Source organism: Somniosus microcephalus, chromosome 9, assembly GCF_052327205.1.
Source record: "Somniosus microcephalus isolate GS21.2 chromosome 9, FLI_Smic_1.0, whole genome shotgun sequence".
NCBI lineage: Eukaryota > Metazoa > Chordata > Chondrichthyes > Squaliformes > Somniosidae > Somniosus > Somniosus microcephalus.
This window is the reverse complement of record NC_140995.1, coordinates 126,114,695-126,132,514: the sequence shown is the minus strand read 5'-3', so window position 1 is coordinate 126,132,514 and position 17,820 is coordinate 126,114,695. Positions and strand designations below refer to the sequence as shown.

Here is a 17,820-nt window from a genome sequence, read left to right as displayed (position 1 = left end):
CTCCTTTTATATATATAGATAATGGACTCTAGCATTTTCCCCACTACCGATGTCAGGCTTACCGGTCTATAATTCCCTGTTTTCTCTCCACCACCTTTTTCGAATAGTGGGGTTACATTAGCTGTCCATGGGAACCGTTCCAGAGTCTATAGAATTTTGGAAGATGACCAGCAATGCATTTACTATTTCTAGGGCCACTTCCTTAAGTACCCTAGGATGTAGATTATCAGGCCCTGGGGATTTATTGGCCTTCAATCCCGTCAATTTCCTTAACACCATTTCCCTACAAATACTGATTTCATTCAGTTCCTCCCTCTCATTAGACCCTATGTTCCCCGACATCTCTGGGAGGTTATTTGTGTCCTCCTTTGTGAAGACAGAACCAAAGTATGTATTTAATTGGTCTGCCATTTCTTTGTTCCCCATTATAAATTCCCCTGATTCTGACTGCAAGGGACCTACGCTTGACTTCACCAATCTTTTTCTCTCCACATATCTATAGAAGCTTTTACAGTCAGTTTTTATTTTCCCTGCAAGCTGACTCTCATACTCTGTTTTCCCTCTCTTAATTAATCCCTTTGTCCTCCTTTGCTGAATCCTAAACTGCTCCCAATCCTCATGTTTGCTGCTTTTTCTGGCCAATTTATATGTGCTCTCCTTGGATCTTATGCTATCCCTAATTTCCCTTGTTATCCATGGTTGAGTCACCTTCTTTGTTTTATTTTTATGCCAAACAGGGATGCACAAATTCTGTAGTCCATCCATGCGATCTTTAAATGTTTGCCATTGCCTATCCACCGTCAACCCTTTAAGTAACATTCCCCAATCCATCCTAGCCAACATGCGCCTCATACCATCGTAGTTTCCTTTATTTAAATTCAGGACCCTAGTCTCTGAGTCAACTACTTCACTCTCCATCTTAATGAGGAATTCTATCATATTATGATCGCTCCTCCCCAAGGGGCCTCACACAACAGGATTGCTAATTAATCCTTTCTCATTACATAATACCCAGTCTAAGATGGCCTGATCTCTGGTTGGTTCCTCGACATATTGGTCCAGGAAACCATCCCGTATACACTCCAGGAATTCCTCCTCCACAGTTTTGTTACTAATTTGGTTAGCCCAATCTATATGTAGATTAAAGTCACCCATGATAACGGCTGTGCCTTTATTGCACTCATCTCTAATTTCCCATTTAATGCCATCCCCAACCTCAGCATCACTGTTTCGGGGTCTGTATACAACTCCCACTAATGTTTTCTGCCCCTTGGTATTTCTCTGCTCTACCCATACAGATTCCACATCATCAGAGCTAATATCCTTCCTTACTATTGTGGTAATCTCCTCTTTAACTAGCAATGCTACCCCAACGCCTTTTCCTTTTTGCCTGTCTTTCCTGAATATTGAATATCCCTGGATGTTGAATTTCCAGCCTTGGTCACCCTGGAGCCATGTCTCCGCAATCCCAATTATATCCTATCTGTTTACATCTATTTGCGTAGCTAATTCATCCACCTTATTACGAATGCTCCTCGCATTAAGGCACAAAGCCTTCAGGCTTGTTTTTTAACACTGTTAGACCTTTTAGAATTATTATTTACTATGGCCATTTTTGATTTAAATCCTTGATTTCTCTGATTGCCACTTTTGCTTTTCTCCTTCCTGTCTTTTGCTTCTATCCTTGCTTCCCTTTCCTCTGTCTCCCTGCACAGGTTCCCAACCCCCTGCCATTTTAGTTTAAACCCTCCCCAACAGCACTAGCAAACACTCCCCCTAGGACATCAGTCCCGGTCCTGCCCAGGTGCAAACCATCCAGTTTGTACTGGTCCCACCTCCCCCAGAACCGGTTCCAATGTCCCAGGAATTTGAATCCCTCCCCCTTGCACCATTCCTCTAGCCACGTATTCATCTGAAATATCCTTCTATTTCTACTCTGACTAGCACGTGGCACTGGTAGCAACCCTGAGATTACTACCTTTGAGGTCCTATTTTTAAATTTACCTCCTAACTCCCTATATTCAGCTTTTAGGACCTCATCCCAGTTTTTACCTATATCTTTGGTACCTATATGCACCATAACAACTGGCTGTTCACCCTCCCCTTCCAGAATGCCCTGCAGCCGCTCCGAATCATCCTTGACCCTTGCACCAGGGAGGCAACATACCATCCTGGAGTCTCGTTTGCGGCCGCAGAAATGCCTATCTATCCCCCTTACAATAGAATCCCCTATCACTATAGCTCTCCTGCACTTTTTCCTCCCATCCTGTGCAGCAGAACCACCCACGGTGCCAGGAAGCTGGCTGCTGCTGCCTTCCCCGATAAGCCATCTCCCTCAACAATATCCAAATTGGTATATCTGTTTGAGAGGGGGATGGCCACAGGGGACCACTGCACTATCTGCCTGCACCTACTACTCTGCCCATTCCCTTCCTGCCTGTGCAGCCTTTACCTGTGGTGTGACCAACTGATTAAACGTGATATCCACGATGTCCTCAGCATCACGAATGCTCCAGTATGTATCCATTCGCAGCTCCAGTGCCGCAATGCAGTCTGTCAGTAGCTGCAGTTGGATACACTTCCCGCACACATGGTCGTCAAAGACAGAGGAAGTGTCCCTGATTTCCCACATAGCGCAGGAGGAGCATGCCATGGGGCCGAGCTGTCCTGCCATGACTTACCCTTTAATTAATTTAAATTAATTTAACTCAAATCAATACCACTATTTACACTACAATTAAATGATATACTCAAGGGCCCTTGGTTACTAGCACTCCCCGATACACAACAGGGACCTTAGAAACTATAACCACCAAAATTAAGACCGTCTAAATTTTATAAATTATTGATCTTAACTGTCAAACTATAGATTAGTATAAATACTCATCTGGCCATACTCACCCAATCAGCTGCTTCCTCTTGCCCACATCACTTTTTGAATTGTGACGTGACTCCGGAACGCCACCACTGGTCTGTGAGATTGGTAAGCCTTGTGCCGCCGCTCTCTCCGCTCCCGACACTGGCCTCAATCAGCTCCCTCCCCTTGTGCTGACATCACTTTTGGCTTCTGATGTCACTCTTTGAAAATTCTGCTGGTGCTGAGTTGGTACCGCCGCCGCCACCTTGCCGCTCCTCCCAGGCCCGCTCTGCCGCTGCCGCTGCTGCAGCTGGGAGGGGATAGGGAGGGGTGAGGCCATGGAGGGATTTGAAAACAAGGATGAGAATTTTGAAATTGAGACGTTGCTTATCTGGGAGCCAATGTAGGTCAGCGAGCACAGGGGTGATGGGTGAACGGGACTTGGTGTGAGTTAGGACACGGGCAGCCGAGTTTTGGATGACCTCGGGGGGCTTGGCCCTGGACCCTATAGAAATGCGCCACAAATTTTATACCTTCAGGGTTTGGATTTCCCTTTCAAGCTTTCATGTACTTGTTTTATCTCTGCTGTTCAAGTGATGAATTGTTGTAGATACCTATCACTTAAGGTATAAATAATAATGTAACAACCTATTTTCGCTTTTCCGGGCTGTTGAGTTGTCAGCTTTTTTGAAGCTAATACTCAGCTTTTGTTGGTTTTCTAGGTTTGCATATATGATAGTACAGCCCTGAAATTCTAAGGTCATTTCTGTGGACTCTGGCCACAAACTTGGCCAGGACCAGGATACGCTAGGTCCCAGCCATGAGACAAAGTTCCTGTGATAGGCTAGTGGTGGTGGAGCACCAACCTGGCCCTACAAGGCCATCCTGTAAAGGGGTGTGGGAACTCCCCAATTTAGGACTTCCCATACCCTAGTTCTCAGTCAGGCCTGGCATAGGGACAGCACAGGTATGCCTGGTCAGATGAGGCATACCTCAATGATAGATGCATATGTGGGACACATCTCAGGTTCCATGCTGGGATTGGGGCCTAGACTATCAAAGATGTGGGGCAGAATTTTTTTAATATATTACAAGTGCCCCCTGACACAAGCATCACTGGAGGACCCTCTTCCCTCCTACAGCATTCCCTAGCCTGACAAGATTCAGCTGGCATTTCTTGTCTCTTCAGTATGTGAGCACCCTAGATGTGCCTCCATACAGCCAAAGGCCTGCTACTCTCAGGTGCTACCCTTGAACTCATGGGGTCATCAGCAAAGGTCATGAGCACGCGGATCCAGACACTTACATGAGTATGCTCCACACCCCATGGATATTCAGGGGCTGAACATCATGGTTATCCAAATTATGTAAATATGCCATAATAGGAGAGAGAAGGTAGGAATGGATTTCTTATGCACCAAATTACCCTCCTGTGTCAATCTCCACTGCTGTAATGTTTAATGGCAAAAGTAGGAAACAATAGGGTATGAAAAGTACAATAGGGTAGAGCACCGCTGGACAAATCCCAAACGTCATTGAAGGAGAATACAACTGATCTGTTTTGCATGGAACAGAGAATTTGGATGGACTGGGCTACCTCAAGATTAGAGGAAAAGAAAACTTTGCGTCGCTCAATGCCTTATCACATTTCTAAGCATTTCACATACAATGGGCCGTATTTTCCGATTGGAGGCTTCCTGCGTGAGGAGGCCTCCGATCTGGAAAAAATCTACGCCCTTACCTGAGGGCTCCAGAGGCCCGGCCATTTCCGCTCCTGGGCCTCTGCGCTACGAAATGCGCAGGGCCCAGGTATCCCAGGGGCGCATGCGGTTCACAAGCGTCCCTGGGATCACGTGGGCCATGGAGAACCAATGAAAGAAGGGAATCTCCCTCCATACTTTTCACAGCTTAGACCTGTCAAAAGTATGAATGGGGATCACTCCAAAAATACATCAAAACATTAAATAATTTTTTTTTAAATCACATTTTTAAACTTAGTTAAAATTACATTAAATTAAATATTTTAAACAAAAATTTAATTTTTTGAAAAAATTAATGTTTTTTTACGGGGCTAAAAATAAGCTTACCTTTTTTTAAAGTATTTTTAAATTATAAATGAGTGGAAAAATATATTTTTTTTACTTTTTTAAACTCTTATGCTGGTAAAAGCAGGCCTTATGCCTGCTTTTACCAGGTGTAAGATTTTTAAGGGATATCTGCGGGCAGAGGTTCTGCAGAAAAGTGGAACTCTCTCCCCGCAGAGGCCCTTCTCCCGGGCAGGCGTCCTCTTGACAGATCGGAAGTGCTAGTTTTCAGCGCATGCGTTTCGCATGCCTGAAACCAGCACTTGCGAGGTCCCTACGGGTGTGTACACAACAAGTGCGGCATCGGCAGCGGCGGCAGGCAGAGCAGAGCGGCAGAGCAACTACAAAAGGCCCCAGAGGCTCAGGTAGGCCTCAGTGCGGCATCGGCAGCGGCGGCAGGCGGAGCAGAGCGGCAGAGCGACTACAAAAGGCCCCAGAGGCTCAGGTAGGCCTCAGTGCGGCATCGGCAGCGGCGGCAGGCGGAGCAGGGCGGCAGGCGGAGCAGAGCGGCAGAGCGACTACAAAAGGCCCCAGAGGCTCAGGTAGGCCTCAGTGCGGCATCGGCAGCGGCGGCAGGCGGAGCAGAGCGGCAGAGCGACTACAAAAGGCCCCAGAGGCTCAGTTAGGCCTCAGTGCGGCATCGGCAGCGGCGGCAGGCGGAGCAGAGCGGCAGAGCGACTACAAAAGGCCCCAGAGGCTCAGTTAGGCCTCAGTGCGGCATCGGCAGCGGCGGCAGGCGGAGCAGAGCGGCAGAGCGACTACAAAAGGCCCCAGAGGCTCAGTTAGGCCTCAGTGCGGCATCGGCAGCGGCGGCAGGCGGAGCAGAGCGGCAGAGCGACTACAAAAGGCCCCAGAGGCTCAGTTAGGCATACCAATCTCCAATCTCAGGGAAGGAGAGAGGTAAAAAGTATTCGAGGTGTGACGTCACCACAAAACAGGTAGGTGGTTGGTTGGAGTATTTCTCTCGTTTTCAAACTTTAGGTCTGTGGTTTATAGTTTTTAAGGTCTCTGTGGTGTAGCGGGGACAGTTTGTAAACCAGGGCCCTTAAATATATCATTTAATTGTAGTGAAATTGGTGGGATTCATTTAATTTTAATTAATTAGTTGAAGGGTAAGTCATGGCAGGACAGCCTAGCCCCGCAGTGTGCTCCTCCTGCTCTATGTGGGAAATCAGGGACGCTTCCTACATCCCTGACGACCATGTGTGCGGGAAGTGTGTCCAGCTGCAGCTACTGACAGACCGCATTGCAGCACTGGAGCTGCGGATGGATTCATTTTGGAGCATTCGCGATGCTGAGTACGTTGTGAATATCACATTTAGCGAGTTGGTCACACCGCAGGTAAAGGGTGTACAGGCAGGAAGGGAATGGGTGACCAGCAGGCAGAGTAAGAGGCGCAGGCAGGTAGTGCAGGAATCCCCTGCGGCCATCCCCCGCTCCAACAGATATACCACTTTGAATACTGTTGGGGGGGATGACTCATCAGGGGAAGGCAGCAGCAGCCAACTTCCTGGCACCATGGGTGGCTCTGCTGCACAAGCTGGGAGGAAAAAGAATGGAAGAGCTATAGTGATAGGGGACTCAATTGTAAGGGGAATAGATAGGCGTTTTTGCGGCCGCAATCGAGACGCCAGGATGGTGTGTTGCCTCCCTGGTGCAAGGGTCAAGGACGTCTCGGAGCGGCTGCAGAACATTTTGGAGGGGGAGGGCGAACAGCCAGTTGTCGTGGTGCACATAGGCGCCAACGATATAGGTAAAAAACGGGATGAGGTCCTAAAAGCAGAATATAGGGAGTTAGGAGGTAAATTAAAAAATAGGACCTCAAAGGTAGTAATCTCAGGGTTGCTACCAGTGCCACGTGCTAGTCAGAGTAGAAATAGAAGGATATTTCAAATGAATACGTGGCTAGAGGAATGGTGCAAGGAGGAGGGATTCAAATTCCTTGGACATTGGAACCGGTTCTGGGAGAGGTGGGACCAGTACAAACGGGACGGTTTGCACCTGGGCAGGGCCGGGACCGATGTCCTAGGGGGAGTGTTTGCTAGTGCTGTTCGGGGGGGTTTAAACTAAAATGGCAGGGGGTTGGGAACCTGAGCAGGGAGAGAGAGGAAAGGAAAACAGGGATAAAAGCAAAAGATAGGAAGGAGAAAAACAAAAGTGGCAGTCAGAGAAATCAACGGTTTAAATCAAACGTGGCCACAGTAAATAATAATTCTAATAGGTCTAAGAGCATTAAAAAAACAAGCCTGAAGGCTTTGTGTCTTAATGCGAGGAGCATTTGTAATAAGGTGGACGAATTGGCTACGCAAATAGAGGTAAACGAATATGATTTGGTTGGGATTACGGAAACGTGGCTCAAGGATGGCCAAGACTGGGAACTCAACATCCAGGGGTATTCGATATTCAGGAAAGATAGGCAAAAAGGAAAGGGAGGTGGGGTAGCATTACTGGTTAAAGAAGGGATTAATACAATTGTAATGAAGGATATGAGCTCTGATGATGTGGAATCTGTATGGGTAGAATTGAGAAATACTAAGGGAAAAAAAACATTAGTGGGAGTGGTATATAGATCTCCAAACAGTAAGGCGGAGGTTGGGGATGGCATTAAAAGGGAAATTAAAGAAGCGTGCAATAAGGGCACAGCAGTCATCATGGGTGACTTTAATCTACATATAGATTGGGCCAACCAAATTAGTAACAATACTGTGGAGGAGGAATTCCTGGAGTGTTTATGGGATGGTTTCCTGGACCAATATGTCGAGGAACCAACCAGAGATCAGGCCATCTTAGACTGGGTATTATGTAACGAGAAAGGATTAATTAGCAATCTTGTTGTACGAGGCCCCTTGGGTCAGAGCGATCATAATATGATCGAATTCTTCATTAAGATGGAGAATGAAGTAGTTGACTCAGAGACAAGGGTCCTCAATTTAAATAAAGGAAACTACGATGGTCTAAGGAGCGAGTTGGGTAGGATTGATTGGGGAATGGCACTCAAAGGGTTAACAGTGGATAGGTAATGGCAAACATTCAAAGACCGAATGGATGAGCTACAGAATTTGTTCATCCCAGTTTGGCATAAAAATAAAACAAAAAAGGTGGCTCAACTGTGGCTAACAAGGGAAATTAGGGATAGCATAAGATCCAAGGAGAGGACATATAAATTGGCTAGTAAAAGCAATAATCCTGAGGATTGGGAGCAGTTTACGAGTCAACAAAGGAGGACAAAGGGATTAATTAAGAAAGGGAAAACAGAATATGAGAGTAAGCTAGCAGGGAACATAAAAACTGACTGTAAAAGCTTTTATAGATATGTGAAGAGAAAAAGATTGGTGAAGTCAAGCGTAGGTCCCATACAGTCAGAATCAGGGGAAATTATAATGGGAAACAAGGAAATGGCAGACCAACTAAATACATACTTTGGTTCTGTCTTCACAAAGGAGGACACAAATAACCTCCCAGAGATGCTGGGGAACATAGGGTCTGATGAAAGGGAGGAACTGAAAGAAATCAGCATTTGTAGGGAAATGGTGTTAGGAAAATTGATGGGACTGAAGGCCGATAAATCCCCAGGGCCTGATGGTCTACATCCCAGGGTACTTAAGGAAGTGGCCCTAGAGATAGTAGATGCATTGCTGGTCATCTTCCAGAACTCAATAGACACTGGAACGGTACCCATGGATTGGAGGGTAGCTAATGTTACCCCACTATTCAAAAAAGGTGGTAGAGAAAAAGCGGGGAATTATAGACCGGTAAGCCTGACATTGGTAGTGGGGAAAATGCTAGAGTCTATTATAAAAGATGTAATAGCAGAGCACTTGGAAAGCAGTGACAGGATCGGACAAAGTCAACATGGATTTACAAAAGGTAAATCGTGCTTGACTAATCTACTGGAATTTTTTGAGGATGTAACTGGTAAAATAGATAAGGGAGAATCAGTGGATGTGGTGTATTTGGACTTTCAGAAGGCTTTCGATAAGGTCCCACATAAGAGATTAGCATGCAAAATTAAGGCACATGGGATTGGGGGCTAGGTATTGACTTGGATAGAGAACTGGTTGGCGGACAGAAAGCAAAGAGTTGGAATAAACGGGTCGTTTTCCGAGTGGCAGGCAGTGACTAGTGGGGTACCGCAAGGATCGATCCTAGGACCCCAGCTGTTCACAATATATATTAATGATCTGGACGAGGGAATTGGATGTAATATCTCCAAATTTGCAGACGACACAAAGCTGGGTGGGAGGGTTGATGCGCTATCAATTACTCAAAAGACTGAGGTTAAGCGAGTAACTAACAGGCTTTTATTAACAAGAGAATGAAGGTGTGCCTCGAGTGGTCGACCAGTCCAGAATACAGAGGGACTGTGGAGCAGTCACCTTTATACCTGGACTCGTGGGAGGAGTCAGCCGAGGCATGTACAGACATGTACACAGTGGAATACAAACACCCACACAGGCAGGTATAACAGTGGTTTACCACATTCACCCCTTGTTTAAAAATGAGTCCGGCGGGGTGAAGTGTATTAAAAGCTTGTGTATTGGAGTCTCTCCGGAGGACTTGTCTGCCGCTGTGATCGACGTGGCGACGGCAGGGGTAGTGAAGCTTCCGGCGTCGAGTCCCGCGTAGGCTGGGGCACTGGTGTGTAGTCCTCGTGGGTGTCGAGCGGGTCGTGGGGCCCAGGCGTGCCGTCTGCTGAGGTTGGATATTGGATCGTGAGGGGTGGTGGTAGTGGGTAGTGGGTTACTGGGGCTCCCGAGGGTGCGAGGTCTCGTATGGAGACTGTGTCCTCCCGCCCGTCCGGGTACGCAATGTAAGCATACTGGGGGTTGGCGTGGAGGAGGTTGACCCTCTCGACCAGGGGATCCATTTTATGGGTCCTCACGTGTCTTCTCAGCAGGACCGGCCCTGGGGACGTCAGCCATGGCGGTAGCGATGTCCCTGATGTGGACTTCCTTGGGAAGACAAACATTTTCTCATGAGGGGTGGCGTTAGTGGCAGTGCAGAGCAGTGACCGAATAGAGTGGAGCGCATCGGGGAGCACATCCTGCCAGCGGGAGGTTGGAGGGCCCCTAGACTTTAAGGCTAGCAGGGCGGCCTTCCAAACTGTCGCATTTTCTCTTTCCACCTGTCCGTTCCCCCGGGGGTTGTAACTGGTGGTCCTGCTTGTGGCAATACCCCTAGTTAGCAGGTACTGACGGAGTTCGTCGCTCATAAACGATGAGCCCCGGTCGCTATGGATATAGCTGGGGAAACCGAACAGGGTGAAGAGGTCGTTCAGACATTTAATGACCGTGGCACTGGTCATGTCCGGGCAAGGGATGGCGAACGGGAAACGGGAGTACTCATCAATAATAGGAAGTACACATTGCGGTCGGAGGAGGGGAGAGGCCCTTTAAAATCAACGCTCAGGCGCTCGAAGGGGCGAGTGGCTTTTATCAGGTGGGCCCTGTCTGGTCTATAAAAGTGCGGTTTGCACTCAGCGCAGACTTGGCAGTTCCTGGTCATGGTCCTGACCTCCTCAATGGAGTAAGGCAGGTTGCGGGCCTTGATGAAGTGGAAGAACCTGGTGACCCCCGGGTGGCAGAGGTCATTGTGGAGGGCCCGCAGTCTATCGATCTGCGCGCTGGCGCAGGTGCCACGCGATAGAGCATCGGGGGGTTCATTGAGCTACCCGGGCCGGTACAAGATCTCGTAATTGTAGGTGGAAAGTTCGATTCTCCACCTCAAGATCTTGTCGTTTTTGATTTTGCCCCTCTGTTTGTTGTTAAACATAAACGCAACTGAACGCTGGTCAGTGAGCAGGGTAAATCGTTTTCCGGCCAGGTAGTGCCTCCAATGACACACAGCCTCCACAATAGCCTGGGCCTCCTTCTCAACGGCGGAGTGTCTGGTCTCCGGGCCCTGGAGGGTTCGTGAAAAGAAGGCCACGGGTCTCCCCGCCTGATTGAGGGTAGCGGCCAGGGCAAAGTCGGACGCGTCGCTTTCCACCTGGAAGGGGATGGATTCGTCCACTGCGTGCATGGTGGCTTTGGAAATGTCTTCCTTGATACGGTGGAAGGCTAAGCGGGCCTCTGCCGTCAAGGGAAAAGAGGTGGACTTGATCAGCGGACGGGCCTTGTCCGCATAGCAGGGGACCCACTGGGCGTAATAGGAGAAAAACCCTAGGCACCTCTTCAGGGCCTTGAGGCAGTGGGGCAGTGGGAGTTCCATAAGGGGACGCATCCGGTCGGGGTCGGGACCGATGACTCCGTGTTCCACAACACAGCCAAGGATGGCGAGGTGGGTTGTGCGGAATATGCACTTCTCCTTGTTATACGTCAGCTTCAGGAGTTGGGCGGTGCAGAGGAATTTTTCGAGGTTTGCGTCATGGTCCTGCAAGTCATGGCCGCAGATGGTCACATTGTCCAGATATGGGAAAGTGGCCTGCAACGCATTTTGATCGACCATCCAGTCCATCTCCCTTTGGAAGACGGAGACCCCATTGGTGACGCCAAAGGGAACCCTAAGGAAGTGATAGAGGCGGCCGTTTGCCTCAAAGGCAGTATACTGGCGGTCCTCAGGGCGGATAGGGAGCTGGTGGTACGCTGATTTCAGGTCAATGGTTGAGAAGACGTGGTACTGCGCGATCTGGTTGACCATATCAGCTATGCGGGGGAGTGGGTAAGCGTCCAGCAGGGTGTAGCGATTTATTGTCTGGCTGTAGTCGATGACCAGGCGCTGCTTCTCGCCGGTCTTAACGACCACAACCTGGGCTCGCCAGGGGCTGGTGCTGCCCTCAATAATCCTCTCCTTCAGGAGCCGCTCCACTTCGGTTTTAATGAAAACCCTGTCCCCGGCACTGTATCGCCTGCTCTTTGTGGCGATGGGCTTACAGTCGGGGGTGAGGTTAGCAAACAGTGGGGGGGGGGTGACTTTGAGTGTGGAGAGGTTGCACCTGGTGCGCGGCGGGCAATTTGGAAGCTGCTGGCTGCGGACTGTGAGTGGGGGGAAGGGTCCACCGTACGCCATCGTAACACTTTTAAGGTGGCACTGAAAATCTAACCCCAGTAGAACGGCAGCGCAGAGGTGGGGCAGGACCAGAAGTTTAAAATTATCGTACACAGTCCCGTCTACTAAGAGTGTCACCACGCAGTAGCCGCCAATGTCCGCCGACTGGGACTCGGAGGCCATAGAAATCCGCTGGTGCGCAGGCAGGACTGGGAGGGAGCAACGCCGCACCGTGTCGGGGTGGATGAAGCTCTCCGTGCTCCCAGAGTCAAAAAGGCAGGTTGTTTCGTGACCATTTACCTTAATGTCCATTGTGGACTGGGCCAGTTGGTGCGGTCTCGCTTGGTCCAGCGTAACGGAGGCCAGCGTAGGGGTCGGTGCGTCGCTGCGGGTATCAGATGAGGCGGTGTTGGGGGCCTGCTGCGTCCCGGCTGGCATCCAAGATGGCGGCGTCCATGATCCCCATGTGGCTGGAGGCGTCCAAAATGGCTGCTGTTCCGGTGGTTCGCACATGGCTGGGGAGGCCCAAGATGGCGGCCCGCACGGCCCACACGCGGCGCTGCTGTGGTTCGGGGTGGCTTTGGCCCTGCAGACGCTGCCGTAGTGTCCCTTCTTCCCGCAGCCCGAGCAGATCGCATTTTTCGCCGGGCAGCGTGCTCTGGGGTGTTTGGCCTGGCCACAGAATTAGCATTTCTGGCCTTGGGACACTGTTGCGGTAGTTTGGCCGTTGCTGGGATGTGGCTGGGGTGGCACGGCGCTATGAGATGGTCTTACCGTGTCCCAGGCTGTCGTTCCCCGCGGCGTCCACGGTGCAGAGGAGTAGGCATCCATGCCCCGGTAGGCTGCGTCCAATGATAGTGCGAGTTCAGAGGCCTTGTTGAGGTCGAGGTCACTCTGCTCCAACAGTCGCTGTCGGGTGTAATTGGACCTGTGGCCCGCTACAAAAGCGTCCCGGATAAGTTCCTCTGTGTACACGGCGGCCTTTACATCCTTACAATCACAGGCCCGGCCAAGCACAGACAGTGCCTGAAGGTATTCCTCGGTCGATTCCCCAGGTTGTTGTTTACGACTCCCCAGGAGGTGCCTGGCGTACACCTCATTCACTGGGCGCGTGTACTGGTCCTTGAGGAGCTTGAGAGCAGCCGTGTACGAGGTCGCGTCCTGGATGACCGAGTACGCTCGGTGGTTCACTTTGGAGGTCAGGACATCCAGTTTGTCCTCATCCGATTTGACCGTTGCAGTGGAGGCGATCAGTAATCTTTCAAAGCACCTAAGCCAGTGAGCAAACTTGGTGGATGCGTCCGCCTCCCGATGGTCTAAGTCCAGGCATGCTGGTGTGAGGATCTTCTCCATTATAAAAAAATCTTGTTAATAAAATTGATGCACTGTCAATTACTCAAAAGACTGAGGTTAAGCGAGTAACTAACAGGCTTTTATTAACAAGAGAATGAAGGTGTGCCTCGAGTGGTTGACCAGTCCAGAATACAGAGGGACTGTGGAGCAGTCACCTTTATACCTGGACTCGTGGGAGGAGTCAGCCGAGGCATGTACAGACATGTACACAGTGGAATACAAACACCCACACAGGCAGGTATAACAGTGGTTTACCACAAGGGTAAGCTGTGAGGAGGATGTCGGGAAATTCCAGTACGATTTGGACAGGTTGGGTGATTGGGCAGAAACATGGCAAATGCACTATAATGTGGATAAATGTGAGGTTATCCACTTTGGTGGCAAAAACATGAAGGCAGATTATTATTTGAATGGCAATAGATTGGGAGAAGGGAAATGCAAAGAGACCTGGGTGTTATTGTGCACCAGTCGCTGAAGGTAAGCATGCAGGTGCAGCAGGCGGTTAAGAAGGCAAATGGTATGTTGGCCTTCGTAGCGAGAGGGTTCGAGTACAGGAACAAGGATGTCTTGCTACAGTTGTACAGGGCCTTGGTGAGACCGCACATTGAGTATTGTGTGCAGTTTTGGTCACCTTACCTGAGGAAGGACGTTCTTGCCATGGAGAGAGTGCAGCGAAGATTCACCAGGCTGATACCTGGGATGGCAGGAATGACGTATGAGGAAAGATTGTGTCGATTGGGCTTATACTCACTGGAGTTTAGAAGATTGAGAGGCGATCTCATCGAAACCTATAAAATTCTGTCAGGTCTGGACAGACTAGATGCAGGAAGGATGTTTCGGATGGCTGGGGAGTCCAGAACCAGGGGTCATAGTTTAAGGATAAGGGGTAAGCCATTTAGGACTGAAATGAGGAGGAATTTCTTCACCCAGAGAGTGGTGAACCTGTGGAATTCTCTGCCACAGAGGGCGGTGGAGGCCAGTTCATTAAATATATTCAAGAAAGAGTTGGATATATTTCTTGAGGCTAAAGGGATCAAGGGATATGGGGAGAAGGCAGGGACAGGGTACTGAATTGAATGATCAGCCATGATCTCATTGAATGGCGGAGCAGGCTCGAAGGGCCGAATGGCTTACTCCTGCTCCTATCTTCTATGTTTCTATGTAACTCGTACACACCCGTAGGGATCGGAAAATACGGCCAGTGAATTACTTCAAAATGCAGAAGCCATTTTGCACACAGCAAAGTCCCGCAGTTAGAAAAAGAATAAATGGCCAATTGATCTGTATTTTAATGATGTTTGTCGGGGGGGAGAAATGTAGACTGGGACACTTTACTGGTCTTCGAATAGTGGCATGGGTTCATAATAATCTACAGGACACAAGGCCTCAGTTTAACATTTTATCTTATCTGTAGGACAGCGTTTTTAACAATACAGCATTCCCTCAGTTAAGCACTGAAGTGTTAAGACTAATTATATGCTTAAATCTTAGAATTTGATTTAAATCAATAACCTGCTGAGTCGTAGGTAAAATTGTTACCAACTGAGTCAAGCTGACACATATGACAGGCATGGCATGTACCATATTGTTCAGCTATTCTACAATTTGTACTCCGTGCCACATCAACATGTCCATACACAGTGATAATGCATGAGAACATGTAATGATAATGCGGTACCCATATATATTAGCGTATGTATCTACTTATAATTTCTTCAGCGTAAGAAGATAATAGTCACCCTCCAACAGAAGGAGAAAAGCTACAGTTGCTACAACACCAACTACCCACATCCACATTCACACCAAACAGCATGGGTGCACACGCTGTATGTAGTGATGGTGAAGAGAAATTAAGATGGAACACAGAGCACAGATGATATAATGGTAGGGTACCAGTGAAAGTGGCTCAAGGTGGGCCACCTCTTGCATACTGACTGCCCCTTCCGAGTTGCATGAAGATGCAGACATTAACTGAAAGTGAAATTGGTAAAGCAGCAGGAATGTTTTGAGGAGTCACTTGGCTCCTTGTTGGAGATGGTTTGGGTAGGGTAGGAGAATCCAACAAGCTGAGGAAATAGTTTCGCTGTATCGCCTGGGCATTAACTTTAGCCCCCAGTGCTAATTAGCGCTGGCGAACGCAAAATTGAGTTTTAGCACCCCAAGAGGGAAGTGGAGCGCTAATTCAAGCACTACATACTTCTCTTAGGGCGCTAACGTCGCAGAGTGGGGCGTTACCTTCAAAGCGCTAATCAAGTTCTGGCACTGTCAGTTAGAGAGTCCTCAGACAGACTGGCGCCTTCCAGTTCTTAAAGGGGAGGTTCAATCATACTGCACAGCCTCACTCTGGTCATTGCTGCTTGTGAACTGGGCCTGCGAGGACCTGCAAGCCTTCACTCCAAGAAGTCATAGCTGATCAGAGGCCCAGAGAGAGAGAGAAAGCTGGTTCAGCAACCACGCCTTGGAAGCTTTGGTCGCAGCTTTGTTCTTCCCGGACACTGGCAGGAGGCCATTGCCACAGGCCTTTAGGAGGATGTGGAGGGAGATCGCCAAGGAGGTGTCGGCCAGAAGTGTGGTCCCCAGAACTCCCACCCAGTGCCGGAAGAAATTCAACGACCTCACTCGGGTGGTCAGGGTGAGTACATGCTTCAAAAACCTCTACATGCCAACATCTGAACCTCACTCTGTGCACACACTGTATAAACCGCCACATCCCCAACACTCACACCCCAACTCTGCCCACCTACTAAAAGTGACATGCACATCTCACGCCTTGCATATATTAACAACCATTCAACTATGGTAGGCACATATGCCACATTCACTCACACGCTTTCCTTTTTCTTGCAGGCCAAGTTTGCTCACAACAGGAGGGAGCAGGTACGAATGGGAGGAGGTGAGGTGGACCTACACCCCGTTACAGACCTGGAGGAGCGAGTGGGCCACATCATTGCTGCCCAGGTCATAGGCGGTGTGGTCATCGGAGACATCGACCTCCTTGGGGACAACAACGGTATGTTCATCACCTCTCCCTTTTCTCTCATACCACTTCCCCCTCACACCACAAGCCTTTCCCACTTTCCATCTAAGTATACTGTCTCCATTCTTTGCTCCCTTCCTGCCCTCCTCCCCTGACCTTAACCCCACTCTTGTGCCTTTATGCTTTCAGATAATCAGCCACCACATGACCAGCCTGCCCCTCAGCCTTCCAGTGGCAACGACGCAGGAGAGGAGGAGGAAAAACAAGCCAGAGCCTCACTGTCTGTGTCTCCCGAGGGCGAGAGGTCTGATAATGGGGCGACGCGGTTGCTGGAGGGGAGCCTAGTACATGGGTCTGATGTGGATGAACCTCCGGGACCCAGCGGGTTGCAGCAAGGCCAGGGGGAAAGGGAAGCTCGGGGGCCATCTCCCCAGAGGGTGAGTTCGTGCGCGAATTCTACTGCACAGGACTCAGATGCAGACCTCAAAGTGAAGGCAATGAACAGACGGGCGATGGGCATGCACACTGAGCTCTTGGGTGCAATGGCAAGGATGCCCAAGAGCATGGATGCACTGGCAAGGAGTGTGGAGGAGTCTGCCTACAGCATTGCTCTCAGCTCTGTGCACACCATCGATCCCATCCTTGGCAGTTTGCTAAGGATAGTCGATTCACAGAGGGACCATGGGGACCCAGATCTCATGCCACATGTCATGGGTGAGGTGGCAGCAGCTATTGCAGCACAGGCCGAAGCAACGCAACGGCTTACTGCTGTAATGGAGTCAGTGGTTGATGGCATGCAATCTCAGACTGCTCTCATGCAGTCTCAGATTGATGTCACGCAAGTGCTGACTGCTGCCATCTTAGCTGGGTCACCCACGGTTCACCGGGGATCTCACAGTGCTGCAGCGGGCCAGCAATTAGTGCTCGAGCAAATTGCTCTGGATGCTAAGGTTCTGCCCCAGGGGAGTGGCAGTGTGTCGGTCAAGCAGGAAGGTTCTGTCCTCTCTCAGGATGACAACATTCCTGCTCCCACCACTGCTACTCCACCATTGCACTTGTCGCAGCCTGTAACCCAGCCATCCCAGACTGCCGCTGCCCATGCTGAGGTGGTGCAGTCTGCAACCGGGCCTTCCAGGCCCAGAGCTGGTTGAGGGCATCCTGCAAAGTCATCTGCAGTCTCTGGCTCCCAGACTCTGCAGCCTTCCACCAGCCTTGCTGCAGCCACTGGGGCCACATTACAGAGGAGCAGTAGGGTTCTGAGGGGGGTCTCCAAAGGGGAGGGAAATCATTGAAAAAGGGGGAGTAAAGAATACTTTATTAGCAAATGGGGGTAGTGTGTGTTAATAATTTGATGTGTTTGTAAATATATTGGGCTGGATTTTCATTGAGGAGTCGGGTTGGAGGCGGAACTACAACTTTCGGGGTTGTAGTCCCGCCTCCATCGAGATGCAGCCAATCCACGCGATTTTAACTTGATTGACCTTATTGAGCCCGCCCAGCGGGCTCAGCAGGCCAATTAAGGACCACCCGGCAACAGGTGATGTCACAGACTGAAATTTCAT

The 17,820-nt window shown here is 49.7% G+C and overlaps 1 pseudogene; it reads left to right on the top strand.

Moving 5' to 3' along the window:
- Positions 1 to 15,239: 15,239 nt before the first annotated feature.
- On the top strand, positions 15,240 to 17,550 carry LOC147112668 (uncharacterized; annotated as a pseudogene).
- Positions 17,551 to 17,820: the final 270 nt, after the last annotated feature.